This window comes from Stenella coeruleoalba (assembly GCF_951394435.1).
Source record: "Stenella coeruleoalba genome assembly, chromosome: 2".
NCBI classification, from domain to species: domain Eukaryota; kingdom Metazoa; phylum Chordata; class Mammalia; order Artiodactyla; family Delphinidae; genus Stenella; species Stenella coeruleoalba.
This window is the reverse complement of record NC_137147.1, coordinates 140340565-140359119: the sequence shown is the minus strand read 5'-3', so window position 1 is coordinate 140359119 and position 18555 is coordinate 140340565. Positions and strand designations below refer to the sequence as shown.

Genomic DNA, 18555 nt, shown 5'->3' with positions numbered 1-18555 from the left:
ATATTGCTGTTTTTTTCCAGAAAAAACTTAATTGGAAATTTTAATATATTTTTGGAGGGGTGGGCTGCGTTTCCATTTGCCTCTAAAAACAGTGAGAAGGAAAACAAAATATAATCTCATTGCCAGAAATTATGGAGCCAAATCTGAAATTAATTTACAAAGTCATTAGTATTTTCCATTTGCGAACCCCAAACCGAATGTAAGTGCAGTTCCTTGTAATTTAATACAAATTAGAAAAGAGTTAGGAGGACTTTCAGGGATCAGCACACAAAACTGGCAGAAGCAGGTGGGTGTGTGTGTTGGGAGAGGGGTGTAACACCCAGGACTTGCTCTGGTTTTCACTCAAATCTGAGTTTGGGAGAGCAAAACAGACTCAGATATTCCCCAGAAGAGAGCCCTTTCCAACAACTTAAAAACTGGCAGGGATCCTTGGAATGATCTCTTCTAACCTTCTCATTTTCTCAATGAGACAACTGAGAGATTCAGGGAGGGTAAGCGACTTGCCCGAAGTCACACAGCCAGGAAGGCCAGAGCTGGGGCCAGAGTCCGCGTCCCAGTGCTCCGGCCACCGCTTCCTCTGCCTCCTGGAAGCTCGTCTGCTTGAGCCTTTCGTGTTCCACACCCTAGCTGGGCTCACGTCTAAAGCGGCGCTCCTTGTTAGAGTGGGGGGAACGGAATCATCGTGTCAGAGCCACCCGCTTCTGTACGCTTGGGTCAGTTGTACTGCTGCATACTGCCTGTCATACTGGTTAAAGGGAGAACACGGTGGTTTCTGCCTCCTTTGAAGGAGCCTGGTTATTCCCTGAGCTCACCCCAAGCCAAGCCCCGGCCCTGCACTTTAGAATCTGCTGCTCTGTGAGCGAAGTTGGCCGGTGGTTAATGAGCAGGGAGTGTGTTGTCAGGGTTTCAATGTTTGCAGCAGGACCTCTTCCTGCGCCTCCCTAAGCTCAGATGAACTGCGGCTTTGAGATGTCATGGAGCCACCAGAGGCTTTCTGAAGGCTGTCTACCTGACCCTTTCGAGGTGAAGCCCTGTTGATGACATCTCTCCCCGTCCCACGCACGCGCGCGCGTGTGTTAATTACGCACACAGACTCCGGATTGACAGAGCAGCTCTAAGAAAAGCCACTTCTGAGAGCTCCCTGTCCCTGCTTTGTTGTTTTCCTTGCTAACAGGATGTCGTAAAGGATGGAAGGGACCCTTCAGGGTGCCCAGCTCTTTCCTGGGCGGACACTCAACCCCGCCCCAGCCTCTCGGGCTTCCTCTCCTCCCCCGACGCCAGGTGCTGTGGGGCGTGTGCCGTCACTAAAGGTAGGACTCCTGCTCCCAAAGAAGCTGAAGCCCAGGTGCCGAGAGAAACTGTACTTACCTGGAGTTGTTAAGGTCCATCATGCTAGTGATAACTGTCTGCCCGTGACTGTGCCGGGTCCCGTTCTAAGAGCTGTATGTGTGTCACCACACCCAACCTTCACAGCCACCGTGGGAGGTGGAGCCGTGATACTTTATTTTACAGATGAGGAAACTGAGGTTTAAAGAGGTGATTTTGTTTGTTTGGTTTGGTTTTTTAATTTAATTTTATTGATTTACTTTTGGCCGCGTTGGGTCTTCGTTGCTGCACGCGGGCTTTCTCTGGTTGCAGCGAGCGGGGGCTGCTCTTCGTTGCGGTGGGCGGGCTTCTCATTGCGGTGGCTTCTCTTGCTGTGGAGCATGGGCTCTAGGTGCACGGGCTTCAGTAGTTGTAGAGCGCAGGCTCAGTAGCTGCGGTGCACGAGCTTAGTTGCTCCATAGCATGTGGGATCTTCCCCGACCAGGGCTCGAACCCGTGTCCCCTGCATTGGCACGCAGATGCTTAACCACTGCACCACCATGGAAGTCCCTAAACAGGTGATGTTTAATGAGCTTGTGAAGCATGGGGAGGGGATGGGAGCCCAAGCCGTCTGCCCTTCAGAACCTCCCAGTGTCCTGATGGGGAAGATGTGTCGCAGGCGGCACTGCCCTAGGAGCATGGTGTGGAGAGGTGCTGGGGGTGGAGCTGGCCTGGCTTTGGAACTGCAGAGACAAGATGGCAGGGAAGGGCTGTGTTTGGGGAAGGTTCCTTGTCCCGTGGCTTGGCAGTCTGGGCTCTGACCCTGTGAGGGTGGGTTGGTAGGGGAGAGAGGGGGACCTCACTGTGGATAACCCCAATTGAGGGTAAGAAAGATGGGCCCCAGTGAGTCCCTCTTACCCCTGGGCCCAGCCTGCCTGTCTCAGCCCTCCTTGCTGAAGGCCTGCTTGGGCCAGTGGTTGCCTCCTTAGAAGTTCAGTTTCGGGCTTACCTGGTGGTTCAGTGGTTAAGAATCCGCCTGCCAATGCAGGGGACGTGGGTTCGAGCCCTGGTCCGGGAAGATCCCACATGCCGCAAAGCAACTAAGCCCGTGCGCCACAACTACTGAGCCTGCGCTCTAGGGCCCGCGAGACACAACTACTGAAGCCCGCGTGCCTAGAGCCCGTGCTCTGCAACAAGAGAAGCCACCGCAATGAGAAGCCCGCGCACTGCAAGGAAGAGTAGCCCCTGCTCACTGCAACTAGAGAAAGCCCGTGCGCAGCAACGCAGCCAAAAATAAATAAATAAATGAAAAGAAATCAACTCCTTTAAAAACAACAAAAAAAGTTCAGTTTCCTTCTCTGGGAAAGGAAGGGGTCACAACACCCTTCTTTGTTGTTAAGATTAGATGAGCTGATACCCCAAACTTCTTGCAAAGTACCTGGTACCAAATAGGACGTCTCTAAATACTAGTTTTCATTTTCCCTTCCACTCATTTGTTTAAAAAAGAAAACAAAACTTTTTTTTCCCTATGATAACAAAAATTTTAGAAGGCAGAGACAAATTAATATGTTGTGTATATACTCTCAGGCCAAGAATTTCCTGAGTGTTTACATACCAGAGGACTTTGAACTTTGATTTTTTCAGCTGGCTGTGTGCTGATTCAGACACCCTCTCCAAGCCGCCAGAAGCAGCTCCTAGCCTTGGTCTGTTGTTGGTGTTTTGTGAGTGTGTTTTCACTGTATTATAAAAATGGGAAACATACAAGTTACAGGTAAATTATAACTTGCCCATGGACCTTCCACCGGATATAACAAGTGTTAATATTTTTCCATATTTACTTCAGATATCTGTAATGTCTTATTTCTTTACTAAGGAAAAAAAAAAAAACTCCCTTAAACTACTCTGTTGAAGGCCTCCTGTTATCCCACCCCCTTCCCATTCTTCTCCCTCCCTTCTCACAGGTATTTACTCTCCTGAACTTGGTGTGTGTCCTCCTCAGCCAGGATTTTGTAGTGTATTGTTTGTAAAGCCAATTAACTCCATTGGAATGTGTTTGAACCACAAAATGATCAGCATTTGGGGGAAGAAGCCTGAATACCCAAGGCCAGGGCAGCAACTTGATAGAGCAAATCCACCCGCTCTCCCATTGATATTTATATAAAATTCCAAAATTATAAATCCATTGCCTTGGATTTAAAACTTGACCCTGCCCCCATGCTTAATTGCAAATAAAATCGAGCTTGTGCCATCTGGAGCTCCCAGGGTCATCTGGACCTTTCATGCGAGTAAATACATTCCGGAGTCGGTTATTCTTAGAGCAGGTGTTTTGGCTTTTTTTCTTTAATGCTCGCCCACCCTCCTGCCCCATCACAGCTGTGATGTATGCTGATTGTAGAGAACCTGGAACACAGCAGGAAAGAGGAAAACACTCACTGCCCTTCTCCCTTGACCTCCGCCCCACAGAAGTGTTTTCTTCTCCATTCTTTACCCTCAGCCAGGGTAGAAAATTGGAGGTCACCGGGTACCCCAAGTAGGGCCAGCACCATGGCCTCAGGGTCTCCTAGCAAGCAGTGGTCCATCCTCCATTTTAAATAGGGTGTGTGTCACCAAGGTGAGAGAAGCAGTCACCTGCCTAAGGTCAGGTCAGTGGCCTGGTTGGGACCATAAGACCATCTCCTGGTGGCTGAAGATGTTTTTTCTACCATGTCTGCTCTTCATGCTGTGGTCGGAGCCTCCCTGGCCCTGATCCAGGCATGATGACAAGTGTCCAGCAACGGGGAGGGGTCCTGGTCCCTCTTCAAGGAAACTGGGAGGCAGCCACAGGCCAGGGGTTTTCCCAGGCTGGACCTTTGACCACCTTTCCTGAAAAAGTCTAGGACATTTTTTGTTTCAGCATTTTAAACTGGATATGTAAGTCATTTTAATACGTTGGCTGTTTTCTGTGTATGGTAGTTAAACTGTTCCTGGCTTCTTCCTTTTTTGTTTTTTAAACTGAAATTATTTTCGTTCACATCTGTTCTCTGTGCAATGCCATTGGTACCGATTTTAGCTTCTGCCATTTTAGAATTTTTTGCCATTATTGCCACTAAGTCCAGTTTTCCTGGGTAAAATTTTGCATATCTGAGTTATTGGATTTTTGTCCATCAGTTTTTAGTCAGTGACTTTTTTTTTTAAGGATTTTTTATTTTTATTTAAAATTTTTTTTTTTTTTGGCTGCGTTGGGTTTTTGTTGCTGCAAGCAGGCTTTCTGTGGTTGTGGCAATCGGGCTATTCTTTGTTGCGGTGCGTGGCTTCTCGTTGCAGTGGCTTCTCTTGTTGTGGAGCATGGGCTCTAGGCACTCAGGCTTCAGTAGTTGTGGCGCACGGGCTCCGTAGTTGTGACTTGTGGGCTTAGTAGTTGTGGCATGTGGACTCCAGAGCGCAGGCTCAGTAGTCCTGGTGCACAGGCTTAGTTGCTTTGTAGCATGTAGGATCTTCCCGGACCAGGGCTCGAAGCCATGTCCCCTGCATTGCCAGGTGGACTCTTAACCAGTGCGCCACCAGGGAAGTCCCTTGTCAGTGACTTTCATTGTCTGGAGTTTTAGCTGCTTCCAGTTTTATTTTGTGCTGAACTTTTTTCTCTGGGGTCTATTTTTTCTCCTGGGTTGATTTTTGCCGTGTTTCAATGTTGCCAATTCACTTCTTACCTTCAGCAGATGTCTATGGTGTGTGATGATAGCCATTACCAGTTTTGTTTGGGATTGATTATTTCTCTCAAGCCTAATTTCTTGTGGTCATCTGGTCAGAACGCCTGTGGGGATGAGAATGACAGGTTAAAATGTCTTCTTTCTTAAAGAGTTCGAAACAAACTTGGAAAGGATGATTCTCCCTCTGGATTTCTCCTTTCTGGGTGTGGGCACAGTTTTCTTTTAGCGACAGAGAAAATGGGAGCTATTAGGGGTCAGACCTCTTCCAGGAAGGGCTGTGTTGTCTCCATCGCCAGATTCCCTGCTTTCCGCCCTGTGACCTCCCAAGTTCACCAGCACCTATCGCTTGCTCAGAAGGGGCAGCTCCAGCCTGCTACGCCAGGTAGCACAGTGGATGGGGGTCAGGAGCTCCACACCGGGACAGGTCCCCTCGAAATCTCCTGTATGGGCCGGTCTCCCGTTCGGTCTGCGGGGTTGCTGGCTGGAGGGCTGTTAGAAGTCTTTCAGCTTTATCCTTCTCTGGGTGGGGATGGGATGCTCAGGGTGTCAGGAAGCCACTGTTCCTGCAGCAACCCCCCTGCATGGTTGAAGCAGAGGCATTGCTCATGGGCCTCGGCTGGGTTCCGGCCCCTGGGCCCCGGCCGCCCCGCCTGGCATCGGGGCTGAGCAGACACTGCGACAGAACTTGCAGGGAGCCTGCTGGCGAGGGTTGCTATTCGTTCCTTCCGGTCATGGCTGCTCTGAGTGCTCCCCGGGACAGTTGCACCCAGGGGAGCTGACCTCCTCCGGATAGGTGAACATCCACCTCCCCTCCAAGGAAAAGCCCCTGCTCAGCTTCTTCAGGCAGCTGGAATGCTGCTCCGTGGATCTGGGTATTTCTGTCCCTCCTTCCGGCCTGCCTTTGATTTCTTGCCGTCTCCTTCCATGAGGTCTGTGACTGTTTTCAAATGGCCATTTGTATATACAAGTCATGTCAGGCATCATAATTTGTGTTTGTCTAGATCAATAAAAGCAGCTCTGGCCAAAGGCCAGCAGAGAATTCATAAACACCCTTCAGCTCTGCCCCTCCCCACACGATGTTAAAACTCCATCCTAGGAACCCTCCAAACCGAAGCTGTTGGCTGACTTGATCAGGGAAAATGTAAAATACCATTTCATCTGATGTGTTTTCTCTTTATCCTGTCTGTAGAATTTGATCAGTGTTTAAGCAACTGTAGCCGATTCCCCCACTCACTTCAAAGCAAAAGCCCTTCTCTGTGTCTGTTTACAAAATTACCTTTGAGAGACTGAAATGTTGGGAACCCATTCAGATGCAGCTTGTGCCTTACGTTAGCTCTCTGTTGCCCAGTAAAATGGGCTTGGGTGTATCTGACGCAGCTACCAAAGGAAACTTAAAAACAGATTTCGGCTGCGGCGATTCTTATGGGATGTGCCCACTTTGGAAAAGAAGAGGATTAGGGATTTAAGTTCACATGGACCTTAAGGATTTTAAGAACCAGATTTTCTTCTGTTTGCTCACATTAGGGGAAAAGAAAATAAGCCTCAGATGCCTTGTGATATCTAGTTACGTCAGGTTTTCGTATAAAATGTCAAGACAGCAATACTTGACTTCCTGCCTCGCCTTTCCCCTCTTGCATACTGTCTGCCCTCGCCAGAGTTTTCATTACGAGGAGGGAGCCGTTCTGCTAGACTCCTCCCTCAGGGAAATCATTCCCTCCCTGGCCTTTAACCCTTTAAAGATTGGGAAGGGAATACTTGGATTTCTGGGTTAAATGCAAAGCTTCCCTATTGGCTTAGGCTTTAATTGAGGTGTATTAGGAAATCCTTAAGAATGTTGCAGCCTGGGGCCTGGAGCCGGCTGGGTGTAGCTATTTGGTATGAAAAGCAGCTCACAGTACCTGCTTCCTTTCCTGTGGCTGTGTCTTCACCAAGCATCCCCTCTAAAACGAGGTACCTCCCCTGCCTACACTAAAAGACCCCACAAATGTTGCGGAACTAGATTTCTTTTTTAAACCCTGACCCACCTTCACTCATTTGAAGGTTAATAAGTAAGTCTGTCTTTCTGTCGGCATGGGTGGAAGCCATGCTGCTGGCCCTGACAAGTCAATGTGTTTGATCCAAGAGGGTAGAAGGTTCTGGAAGACACAATAAGTACAACTTGATGACTTTTCTCACCATAAAATCTGCCATTTTCTCTTCTTCCCTAAACCCCACTGAAAGTGGTGGCGAAGGATAGGGTAGCCTTAGTTCTCCGTTTGACTTCAAGCAAGGGAAATGGTACCCAGAGGTGGGACTGTTATTAAACCCCTTTCTCTCTTTGTTCTCGTTTCTCTCGACCTCTGCCTGCCCCAAGTGTCGTCCTGGCCATCCCTCCTCAGCCCTCCCTGGCACTCAGTGTTGCAGACCTTCTGGAGCTGGCCCTGGCCACAGCCTCGAGAAAGCCACCATGAGGCTTTGAGTCTGCTCTGCAGGGGGTTTGAAGGCCTTCTTTCTGGTGTGAACCCCACTGGAAGTTTGACATCTTTAGGTTGGGAAGCTATATAGAGAGCAAGGGGCCTTCCTTCTCGGGCTTTGGGTACAGAATCCTTGGGGTGAGCCAGGCAGGTCTAGAGCTGGCAGAGGCTCCGGGCAGCCATACAATTTGTTACCCAAACCGGGACTCTGAGAGTGAAAGAGGATGCCATTAACAATGACACCAGGGACTTCCCTGGTGGCGCAGTGGTTGAGGGTCCACCTGCCGATGCAGGGGACACAGGTTCATGCCCCGGTCAGGGAAGATCCCACATGCGCAGAGCGGCTGGGCCCGTGAGCCATGGCCGCTGAGCCTGCGCGTCCGGAGCCTGTGCTCCACAACGGGAGAGGCCACAACAGTGAGAGGCCCGCGTACCGCAAAAATAAATAATGACACCAGGACAATAGGTGTGAATTAAACTATCCCAGACAAATGAGCAGTCATTGTGTGATTGCCCTACAAAGGCCAGTCCCCTGGCCCTTCAGGTTCCATTTTGTGTTATAAGGAGTAATGCTTCCCTCATTGAAAACGCAGGCTAGAGTTGCAAGCTCAGATGCTCCCAGGGACAGGCAGAGGGTGGGGAGGCTGGGACCTGGTGTAAAGACAGAGCGGGACTTGAGGACTCATTTCCCATCTAAAGGGGCATTGGTGACACAGCACCAGCTAAGTGTTGCCAGATCTTCTGTTTTTTTTTTTTTTTTCAAGAGAAGCCAAAAATCTTAGATTTACATATGAAATCTCCCAGCTTTTAAATTTGGCAACTAATTAAAAAATGTAAAAAAAGCACTGTGTAGGCCAAGCACAGCATCTGTGGGCCGCTGCCTGTTTTCGACCTCCAGCCCAGACCAATTAATTGGTGGCTGTCTTCTGTGTCTCCAAATTCCAGCAATGGGCGGTTTCTTAGGAAGTTGCCCAGATTGACCACGAGTGAAGTGGGGAAGAGGAGAGAGGAGCTCGTCTTGACTTCAGTGGAGTGTTCATTTGCACAGTAAATGTTTCTTGAGCACCTGTTATGTTCAAAGCACTTTCTGTGTTCTGTCATGTTTTCTGTTTAATGCTTTGAGACAGCTGTGTCTTACTCATGCTGATAAATTCTTTTTTTTAATTTATTATTTATAAATTTATTTTATTTATTTATTTTTGGCCGTGTTGGGTCTTCGCTGCTGTGCGCCGGCTTTCTCTAGTTGTGGCAAGCAGGGGCTACTCTTCGTTACGGTACGTGGGCTTCTCATTGCGGTGGCTTCTCTTGTTGCGGAGCACGGGCTCTAGGCACACGGGCTTCAGTAGTTGTGGCACGTGGGTTCAGTAGTTGTGTCTCGCGGGCTCTAGAGCGCAGGCTCAGTAGTTGTGGTGCACAGGCTTAGTTGCTCTGCAGCATGTGGGATCTTCCCGGACCAGGGTTCGAACCCGTGTTCCCCGCATCGGCAGGCGGATTCTTAACTGCTGCGCCACTGGGAAAGCCCTGGTAAATTCTTTATATCGTGCGCTGTTATGGGTCCATACCTCTCCCCTGAGACTCTAACAAGGATGGATGCAATGAGGGAAATCTCAAGAGAGAATGTGGGAAGGAGAACCTGGGGTCCAGTTCTCAGGCCCTGGAAAGTTCACTAGATGTCAGCTTAACACAGAAGTCCACAGGACGTGGTCTTCATCTGCAGAAAGGCCTGGGAATGAGGACCTGGAACAGAGAGAGCCCAGCCAGGGGCACTTGTTCTGCAAGGTCCCTGAAGGTTGTATTGTACTAGGACCAGGAAGCGGAAATCACCGAGGGACAGACTGTATTCAGCCCTGTACATTCAGAACTTTCTAGTAGAGCACTGTATACTGAGGTTGTTGGGTTAGATGACCTCTAAGCTGGTCTTTCATTATCCAGAAAATCTGATACCTTGAGGCTGCCTCCTGCACACCCACTGGACTCCTGGACCTTCGACTCTTATTCTGGTTCATGGTTCTTACTTCTAATGGGCTCCCAGCAGGTACTGGCTTATTTGTACCCTCTGGCAGCTGGACGTTGGGCCAGGCACCCCAGAAAAGCCAGTATAACTCTGATGAAAACAGATGCAGTTCACCTGGGGCTGGGGTGGGGCACAGGTGGGGGAATATTGCTCTTGGAGAATCCGTTCTTGAGGCTGTGACATATCACTCGCATTTTCTGGTCTCGTGCACCATGAATTTTAAACTGGGGGCGATACTACCTACCCCCAAGATGGTTTGAGGCAGCTGAGGCACAGAGAGCTTAAGTGACTTGATCAAGGCCACACAGCTGGGCTGGGAGGAACCCGCTCCTAGACCAGGTAGTTGGCTTCCACTGTTCTCTTATCCACTGTGCTGAACTGTTCAGTTTTTACTTGCCTTTTTTTTGTGTGTTCATTCTTCCACGTGTCTTTTTTCCCCCTATTGTTTCAGGACTGTCAACATTCAGATGTTTAATAGCTAGGTTTTTTTCCCCTGTGCACTTGGCCAGAAGTAGGAATTCATCGCCATCTGTGAACGTTTATGGGGCCTCCATGGTTTGTGTGGAATTATACTAGAAACACTAGACCCCAGGGCTGGGTTGGCAACGAACGAGGTCTTTCTGCAGAACTTTTGAGGACAAATCACCAACGGGTTGGAAAGAATTTCCTTCAGGAATGGCGGCACTCTATTTTTCACCTTGTTAATGTTGCCCCCCCCCCGCTTTGCTTCCCCCCAGTGTCAATCTTAAGTGTGCTAAGTGCTTTTTCTGCTTAGCGTGTCCTAGATAAGAGGTTTCCAAACGATGTGCCCTGATACACAGCCCTCCCACCCCCAAATCTCAGGCTTCTTGATGGACAGAGAGTTCCCCTCTGGTTTGTTTGGGACTCGGAGGCTGGAATGGGGAGTCTGGACGCCTGAGTGCCTGTAGGGTTGCCGACGTCTTAAGACGTTTGAAAACCACTGTGTTAGATGACAGCGAAGCTGTAGTGCCCTCAAAATTTAAAGAAGATTAAAAAAAAAAAAGCATACAAGATAGTCTTGTGATGCTGGTGAAAAGACCCCTGAAGTTCACCAGGTGGGCCCGCCACATTGATCACGAACACAGGGATGTGAGTCCGTGTGCAGGAGGGAGCTCGACTTGCGGCACACCCGGCAGTTTGCGCCTGCGTTTGAACACCACCTCATTTCCCTGGCATGTCCCTTTGCTCAATGGATCGTTCCTGGCCTGACCACACCCTGCCCCCCAGTCCCCGCACCACTGCAGAAGGGGTGGGGGCCTCTGCGTACAATTTATTTTCCAATGCCACCTTGAAGTTTGGTGACCGGCTCTAGGACACTTTGAAGGCTTTTCATTGATGAACAGTTGTTACGACAGTGTCAGCCCAGAGCGGTACTCTTCACGTGATCCAGTCATGGATCTGGACACATTTTTATGTGAATAACTAGATAGCTATGACATTAATGTAGTGGCTAGACCATAACTACTTTTCCAACAAACTCTTTAGTGTGTATGTGTACGTCACACCTTTTTAGAACGTCATAATGCATTCATTATGCTTTCACGTGTCAACATTGGCTCTTCTCAGTTTGTCATGCAATGAACAGAGGAGACATCTCTGACATAAGTCTGTTGGAGCAATAGATGTCTGGGCCCTTTGCCTGATTTACTACTTTTTTTTTTTTTTTTTGCGGTATTCACTGTTGTGGCCTCTCCCGTTGCGGAGCACAGGCTCCGGACGCGCAGGCTCAGCGGCCATGGCTCACGGGCGCAGCCGCTCCGCGGCCTGCGGGATCTTCCCGGACCGGGGCACGAACCCGTGTCCCCTGCATCGGCAGGCGGACTCTCAACCACTGCACCACCAGGGAAGCCCTGCTTTACTACATTTTAAAATCAGGCTGCTGATAACTTTCCCAACACAGAGTTTAGGGAGGGTTTTTTAAAGAAACATTTGCATTGAGATAGAATTGACATACAGTAACTGGCACATCTGGAAAGTGTACCATTTGATGAGTTTGACATATGTACACACCCATGAAACTGTCAGCACGATCAAGATAGCGAACATGTCCATCAAAGTCTCCTTCTGCCCCTTTGTACTTTTGCCCTCCTGTTTGCCTGCTGCCTCTCAGTCCCCGGGCAACCACTGGTCTGCTTTCTGTCACTATATGTTAGTTTAAATTGCATAAAATTTTATACTAATGAAATTGTTCAGGATGTCCTCTTTCGCGGGGGGGGGGGGGGGGGTACTTTCTTTCACACAGCATAATTATTTTCATTTTTGCATGTTGCAATCATGAATTCCTTTTTATGGCTGGGTAATATTTCATGGTATGGATATAAACAGGAGTTTTGATCTTCATGTTTTAATAAGCAAAGAATTTTAGCTAAGGCTGTCAGAAGTAGGTGATCCACGTAAAATATTATGTCGGGGGAATTTGTACACTTGTGTTTTCTTTTTGTTTTAAAAGTTTCCTTTTTTCTTTTAAAAATTTATTTATTTATTTTTGGCTGAGTTGGATCTTTGTTGCTGCGCGCGGGCTTTCTCTAGTTGCGGTGAGCGGGGGCTACTCTTTGTTGCGGTGCGCCGGCTTCTCATTGTGGTGGCTTCTCTTGTTGCAGAGCACGGGCTCTAGAGCGCAGGCTTCAGTAGTTGTGGCACGTGGGTTCTAGAGCGCAGGCTCAGTAGTTGTGGTGCACGGGCTTAGTTGCTCCGCCCCATGTGGGATCTTCCCGGACCAGGGATCAAACCCGTGTCCTCTGCATTGGCAGGGGGATTCTTAACCACTGTGCCACCAGGGAAGTGCCTGTTTTAAAAGTTTCTTATGGAGGAGTAGCGTTTTTCTTTTTCTTTTGAAAATGTGCTTTGAAAGAGCAAATATTTGTGTAGAATGCATTTGGCCCTGAATCTTCACTTAATTAAATCAGTAATTATTTAGTGTTTCCTGCTGGTGCTTGGGAGCACAGAAGGACTTCACGTCAGAGCCAGCAGCTGATTTGCTTGTGAGGTTTTAATATCCTACGTGGGGTAGAACTGCAGTGCTTTTAGACACAGGACTGTGCCCTCTTGCCTACCATCAGCATCTCGGGGGCCGATGCTGAATGTTACAGTGCCTTCCCTGCCCGTGATTCTCCTGTGGCCAGGCATGGGGACGGAATCTTGGAGATGCAGTTTCCGCAGTTGTGTGATTCCTGCTCAGAGCATTGCGTGATAGGGGCCCAGGCAGGAAGTTTAACCTCGTAGATTCCCTCATCCTCACAAAGCCACGCACACCAGGGTGGGGCTGGAGTTGACCATGGGAGTTGAGTTCCCGGCATTTGGGCAGTCCCCAGCGGGAGCCGGAACGGAATGGCATTGCTGGGTAGTTGGAAATGTGTTCCTTTCTTCATTGTTCAGAGAAATTCTCCTGAAGGAAGTCTTCTACGTGTGAGAAAAACCAGTGAGCCTCTTATTAATAGTCACAGGTTGTCAGAGAAGGGACCTCGGAGATACCTGGTCTAACCTGCCCATTTTACAGATGAGGACTGAAGCTCAGGGAACAGGAGTAACTCACACATAGTCATTAACAGCAGAACTGGGACTTGGGAAACCCAGGCAGCTGCTTTAGACCTTCACTTGCATGATCTGCGAGGGTGGGAGTTTCAAGAAAACTTGGTGAACTTTGGTGGGCTTAGGGAGGAAATTGTTAATCTCTCAGCCCCTGCCCAGAGCTGCTGGTACCATTTAAAACACCACCACCACCACCAATAATTGTCCTCAGATGAAGCTTCTATAATGTTCTCTTATCTCACAGTTTCCTGACCTTGTCACCAACTTGTTCGAGGAATAACTTAAAAATTCAGGGACAGATGATCAGCAGCCTCGTTGGGTGGTATTTTCTGGCACATGAATGCAAGGCGCTAGGTGATACCTTACGGTTGTGTAGCGCTTCTCAGTGTACGGGGGACCTTGGTGTGCAGTCTCTCACGTGAACCCCTTGACAGTCTTCTCAGGTGGCCCCTTTTTTCCTGGTGAGGAAACTGGCCCTTGAAGATGAGACATTTTGCTTAAGGTCACCCAGGTGGCAAAGAGGAACCAGAACTGGAATCTGGTTCCTGGTTCCCAGTCTCCTCTTGTTCCCACCATGTCTCCTTCAAGGCAAGTGAGTGTGCAGGGCAGCAGCCTGACACAATGGAAAGACCCTAGGCCTTTGTGTTTGGAGTTCAGAGGTTAACTCTGCTCTCCTGCTCGCTGGGTGACCTTGTGGAAGAATCTTAACCTCTCTGAACTCCATTGTCTTCTTTTGGAAAATGGGGCCCTGCCCAGCAGGATTAAAGTATATAAACATAAAATGCTTAGCAAAGAACTTGCTTATAGGAAGCAACTGATCAGTGTTACCTCTGGAATGAAGGCGAGGCAGGTATGGGAAAAGCTAGTTATGAAAAGAGAGCCTGGAAAGCAAAAATAAGGACAGATGTGCACTAACTGTGGGGTGCCCTTGGCCCTGCTCTTCTTGCACACAGACTCTTCAGTGCCTCCTTATTTCTGTTAGTCCTTGATCCTTTGGAAAGTTAAGAAAACTGAGGTCCTCACTAAGTGCCTGGCACATAGTAGGCCCTCGGTAAATGCAGATTGGCTGCTGGAGCCTCACCCTGCAGAGGTGTGGAGCAGCGGCGTGCGTGTGCCCGCAGCACTCCACACACTGGTTGAATGAAACAGGACAAAATTCTGGCCGAGACCAGACTTTGAAGGTGCTGTGCAGGCCCAGGGCAGGTGGTCGGCCAGTGGAGGTGAGTGATGGTGCTGGAGGTGGCCGTGCCGTGGCACCAGGGCTGAGTGGGAATCAGTACAGACTAGGAGGGGTGCAGGGGAGGACGTTTCTCTCACTTAGATACAATCTCAAGTCATGCCCTGACATCGTCGTGTGTGTGTGTGTGTGTGTGTGTGTGTGTGTGTTTTAGGAACATCTCCATGTAAGTAATTGATGCTGTGAGCAGCGGAAAAAGGAGATGAAGCCCATTCTCTCTGCTGGGTGACTAGGACCCGCCTAGTGTCAGGGTCAGACTGTTTAAGGGGTGTGGGGACAGAATTGTGGAGAAGTGGCTCTCCTTCTGCATCTCCACCTGGTGCAGGGAGCAGAGAACACCCGGGATACTTCTAGAAGCAGCCAGGATGACTCAGGGACTTGATCTTGCCTGGTACAGGAAGCCACGCAGAGCCGGAGGGCACCGCATTGTGGGGCAAGAAGAGAACATCCGGGAAACTTTCCCCTGTGCCCTCCACCAGGCCCCCCAAGCGGCCCCAGCCCCCTGCGGCCCCTCCCGCCGCCCTGCTCCTTCCAAGGAGCCTGTTTGAGAATTCAGTGATTCACTTCCCGTCTTCCACCCTTGTTTAATGTTCCCTCCATTGTTACCAAACAGTCCAGGCCCCGGTGGCAGGGGGTGTCCTGCACTCTGGCTGAGGAGGGAGAGGAGGACAGAGCTGTTTACAGAGCCTGGGAGGGCCTGGCCTCCTAGAAAGACAAGCTGGGATGGCGCTGGGGCCCTGACAGCTGGCTGTGCGGGGGGGTGGGAAGCGCCTGAAGGCGGTCTTCCTGCCCTGGAGGGGATCCCTGCCCTTTGCTGTGGGGTTAGCTTCTTTATTCCCCAACAGCTGAGTTTTCCATTTTGGGTCACAGATAGTTTTGGGATCATGGATTCCTGGAGTAGAAAAAAGGAACAGAAGGGTCCTTGGGGAGATGCTGTCTCTGCCTGTCCTCAGTCTCCTCCTTTGTGGGGAGAAAAAGGGGGAGGTGGTGAAATGACTGACCTTTAGAGCCACACCCCCGCCCCCAGCTCCGAAGCCCTCTGATTCCTGAGCCTGGAACAAACCATACCAGGTTATCTGCGTTCACCCCCGCGTCTGGGGCGAGTCCCACCAAAGCCACAGCCACGGATGTGACCACGTCTGTGAGCCACGGCACCCGCTGCCCGACCTCTGACCTTGCAGGTCAGCAACTCTGCAGCCTCCCTCACCTTTCTGGTTTGAAGCCACCTTCTCTCGCAGGAAGCTGTCTGATACCAATTGAATTCTTCCCTATCACATCACAGCTGGGACTGCCACTGTTTTGCTGAAACCGCTGTTAGGTTTGGGCTTTGGGGGTTCGTTTTCTTCTAACCTGCAGAAAGATTGAAAGTCCTGAAGTTTCCTCTTTTACCCCTGCCGTGTGTTGTTTCGTTTCTAAGTGGGTACTCCCTCTTCTTGATCATGTATTTGCTCTACTGCTGTTGGTGATTCAGGTTTGTTTCCTCCAAGGCCCTGCGTGCCTAAAGGCAGTCAAGGAGCAAGAAGGCGTAAACACAGCCCTTTTTAAGCTCCTTTTCGCTGCAAGTTAGTGTATTTCTCAGGTATGTGGCATGTCAGTGCCAGAAGGCAGGGAGACACTAGAGATTGGTTGAACCCATCATTTTATAGATGGGATGCCCACACCTAGAGACCCCTCACTTTTCGGCAGCACAGCCAGTGTAAGGCCCACGAACGCTCCAGGGTAGCCCACTTCCCAGGGTAGCCCCAGGTGCCTGCATGCTTTCTCTTCTGGTAAACCCAACACTGATAAAATCTCCATTCTACAAATATTTGTTGAGTAAATTTATCGCAAAGCCTCCCGTCCAGTGTCTGCCTACAGCCTTAGCCACAGATGACTTTGCCTCTCTTCGGTGCGCCGAGTGAAGTAGGCAGACCCCCCCTTCCACGAGCGTTTCAGCTCCCCGCACCCCGCCACTGGCCGCTGTAGCAGAACCAACTAGCACCTGTGGCTGTCACTCCCTTGCTGTTTTTAACGGCACCTCTCAATACCAGCTGATAGCTTTGAGAACATTCCTGGTATTGGGTTTCTGGCAGTAACGTGCGTCTGCGGGTCCCTTTCCTATAAGGCTTCATGTCTTGTTTGGGTTCATAAGGCTGGGGTGCAGCCTGAGGTTTTTAATCTGTTGCCTCCATCTTCTGATTGTCGCTGCACAGAGGACTGAGTCGGTTGTCGTGACCTGCGTGTGAACAAATGTCATATGCAAGCCCCGTGCTCCATCCAGGGGAAGTTAAGTTGGGTCTCCTTGCCCTCAAGGAGCTCCTGTTTTAGTTAGGAAGGGAAACCAGACACACATGGAAGTTACTAATACTTAACCATCCCAGGCCTTTGGTGCTAAGGGATGATGAGTTCGGTGAGTGGTGGACGGTCGTGTCTGTAAATCTTTGAAGAGGGGAGAACAGAGAGTGGTCATTCTGCAGAGAGAGCCACAGAATGGGATAATTTTTGAGCTAGAGGCATCACTGGGCCTGTCCTAGGGCTGAAGGGAGCCTCTGGACCCCCAGACGACCTCAGCGTGCCGCCGCGGGCCGAAGGTCTCTGGCTTTGGGGACGCGGTAGCCCCGTGCTCAGGTGCCGTGGCTGCAATGTGTTACCTCTGCTACTTGAGCCGGTTAAGCATTGTGCATTTCCATACCTGTAAAACAGGCCTCCAGATACCTGAGCTGTTTGGGAAGTGGGGGTCTGATGGGCGGTGGGTGGGTGGGTACTCTGTGGGTACTTGGGTGGGACTTGGGTGTGCTGCGTAGGGGAGGGAGTTGTGAGTGTTGTGAGTGGACCCAGGGGAGGGAGCTTCACCTGGAAGCTTTTCTGTGCTCCTGAGTGGAGCTGCTTGGGGGGTCTGCAGCTTTTAGCCCAGAGCCATTTAGTCGATGAGACCAGCTTAAGCAGCAGGCAACAGCCACCCTGACTTGTAAGTTCTAAGTCCTCCCTTGTTTATTTGGAAACCCCATCTTCCTGCCCATAGGGGCTCTTGGCTGTCTTAGGTGCAGTTGCCCCCAATGAACCACAACCGTTTGTTTAAGGACATAGGAAGTCTGTCCCCTTAGACTGAAAGGAATGCTGATTGGCTGCCTCAGTGTCCTCAGGCTAGTGATGCCCAAAATATACGGGACACCCGTTCTTTGTTACCGGTTAGATGGAAACTGCTTATGTAAGCTTCTAAAGCTCTGGTCCGGAGAGAAGCAGAGTGTCTGTGGCATGTTAGAGTTCGGTGTCCTGCAAACGCCGTCTTTTCCGCTTACAAAGGTAGCTACGTAACTTCGTGGTCCTTCAACTCACTTCTTCTAGAAATGTGGTCATTTCCCACCCCTCCCTTGCTTCCAGCTCCCCCGCGGCGGCTGCCCTGAAAGGTTGGAGGATTCTAAAGACTTTGGGGCCGCTTTTAAAAATAGGGAAACGTGGTTAAGGCTGAAATACGGGAATGTTCCTTTCCTAACCCATATTGTATGGCATTTCACTAGGCATGGTTGTAAGCTTGGAGCTTGAGTGAGCGCTTCCGGAAGCCTTACCTCTCAGTTTGAATGTCACAGAAGGTTGCCAGGTTTGCCCTTTGCTTGCATGCTCTGTAGCACTTGTGACATTGTTTTATCTCTCTGGCCAGTGACTCATAATTAAGGAAGTCAAAACTGAGCAATTAACACAAAACCTCCTCATTTGCCCTCTTCACCTCTCCCCCCCACCCCCAACTCCCCTAGTCACGAACACCCGCCTGACATTTTCTATAAGTCTTTGGAAACTTTGATTTGTTTTGATAGGATGAGGCAGCCAGTGATCATCACCATCGCCTGGTTCCACTCGTTTAAGCCCAACTGTCTGTGAGAATCTTCTCCAGAAAAAAAGAGGAAAGCAAATCCCAGCCCCAAACGTGCAGTCTGCCCACAGGAAGTGATTCACGGGCTCGGTTCATGCAAACCTGATGGGGCAGGAGGTGGGAGGCTGGGAACTGGGTCTGGGAAAAGACAGCCCCGGAGAGGATACTCAGACCTTAATGGTTTCTGCTGGAAGAAAGTGAAAAACAGAATGACTAAGAGTCCTGTAAAAAGAATTGTTTGTTTAGTGAAGTGAGCTAATACTGAAGTTCACTGGCAGATAAGACAAGAGAAATAGCAGTTGTCAGGGGAGGTGACTTTTTGGAGCCCTGCCTTTTTATTTTTTAAGAGATCAAAGACATTTCTCAGTCTTGAGGCATTTATTAGTGGAAGGTTGAGATCTGTAGTTCAAGCCCCAGTTTTCTCTTCTTCAGAAAAAAAGGGTCTAAGCTGAGATAATGATCTA

The 18555-nt window shown here is 49.7% G+C and overlaps 1 protein-coding gene across 5 annotated transcripts in view; it reads left to right on the top strand.

The window, feature by feature from the left end:
• The window catches only part of SMAD3 (SMAD family member 3), a 118385-nt gene that overhangs the window by 61151 nt on the left and 38679 nt on the right, over positions 1–18555 (top strand). Inside the window, exon 1 of one of the 5 annotated variants that reach the window (XM_079910303.1) lies at positions 1266–1310. The exons of the other annotated variants lie outside the window; for them this stretch is intronic. The gene's annotated coding sequence lies outside the window, so the exon portion shown is untranslated. Of the gene's footprint in view, positions 1–1265; positions 1311–18555 lie in introns of those variants that run through there. 5 annotated transcript variants of the gene reach the window in all.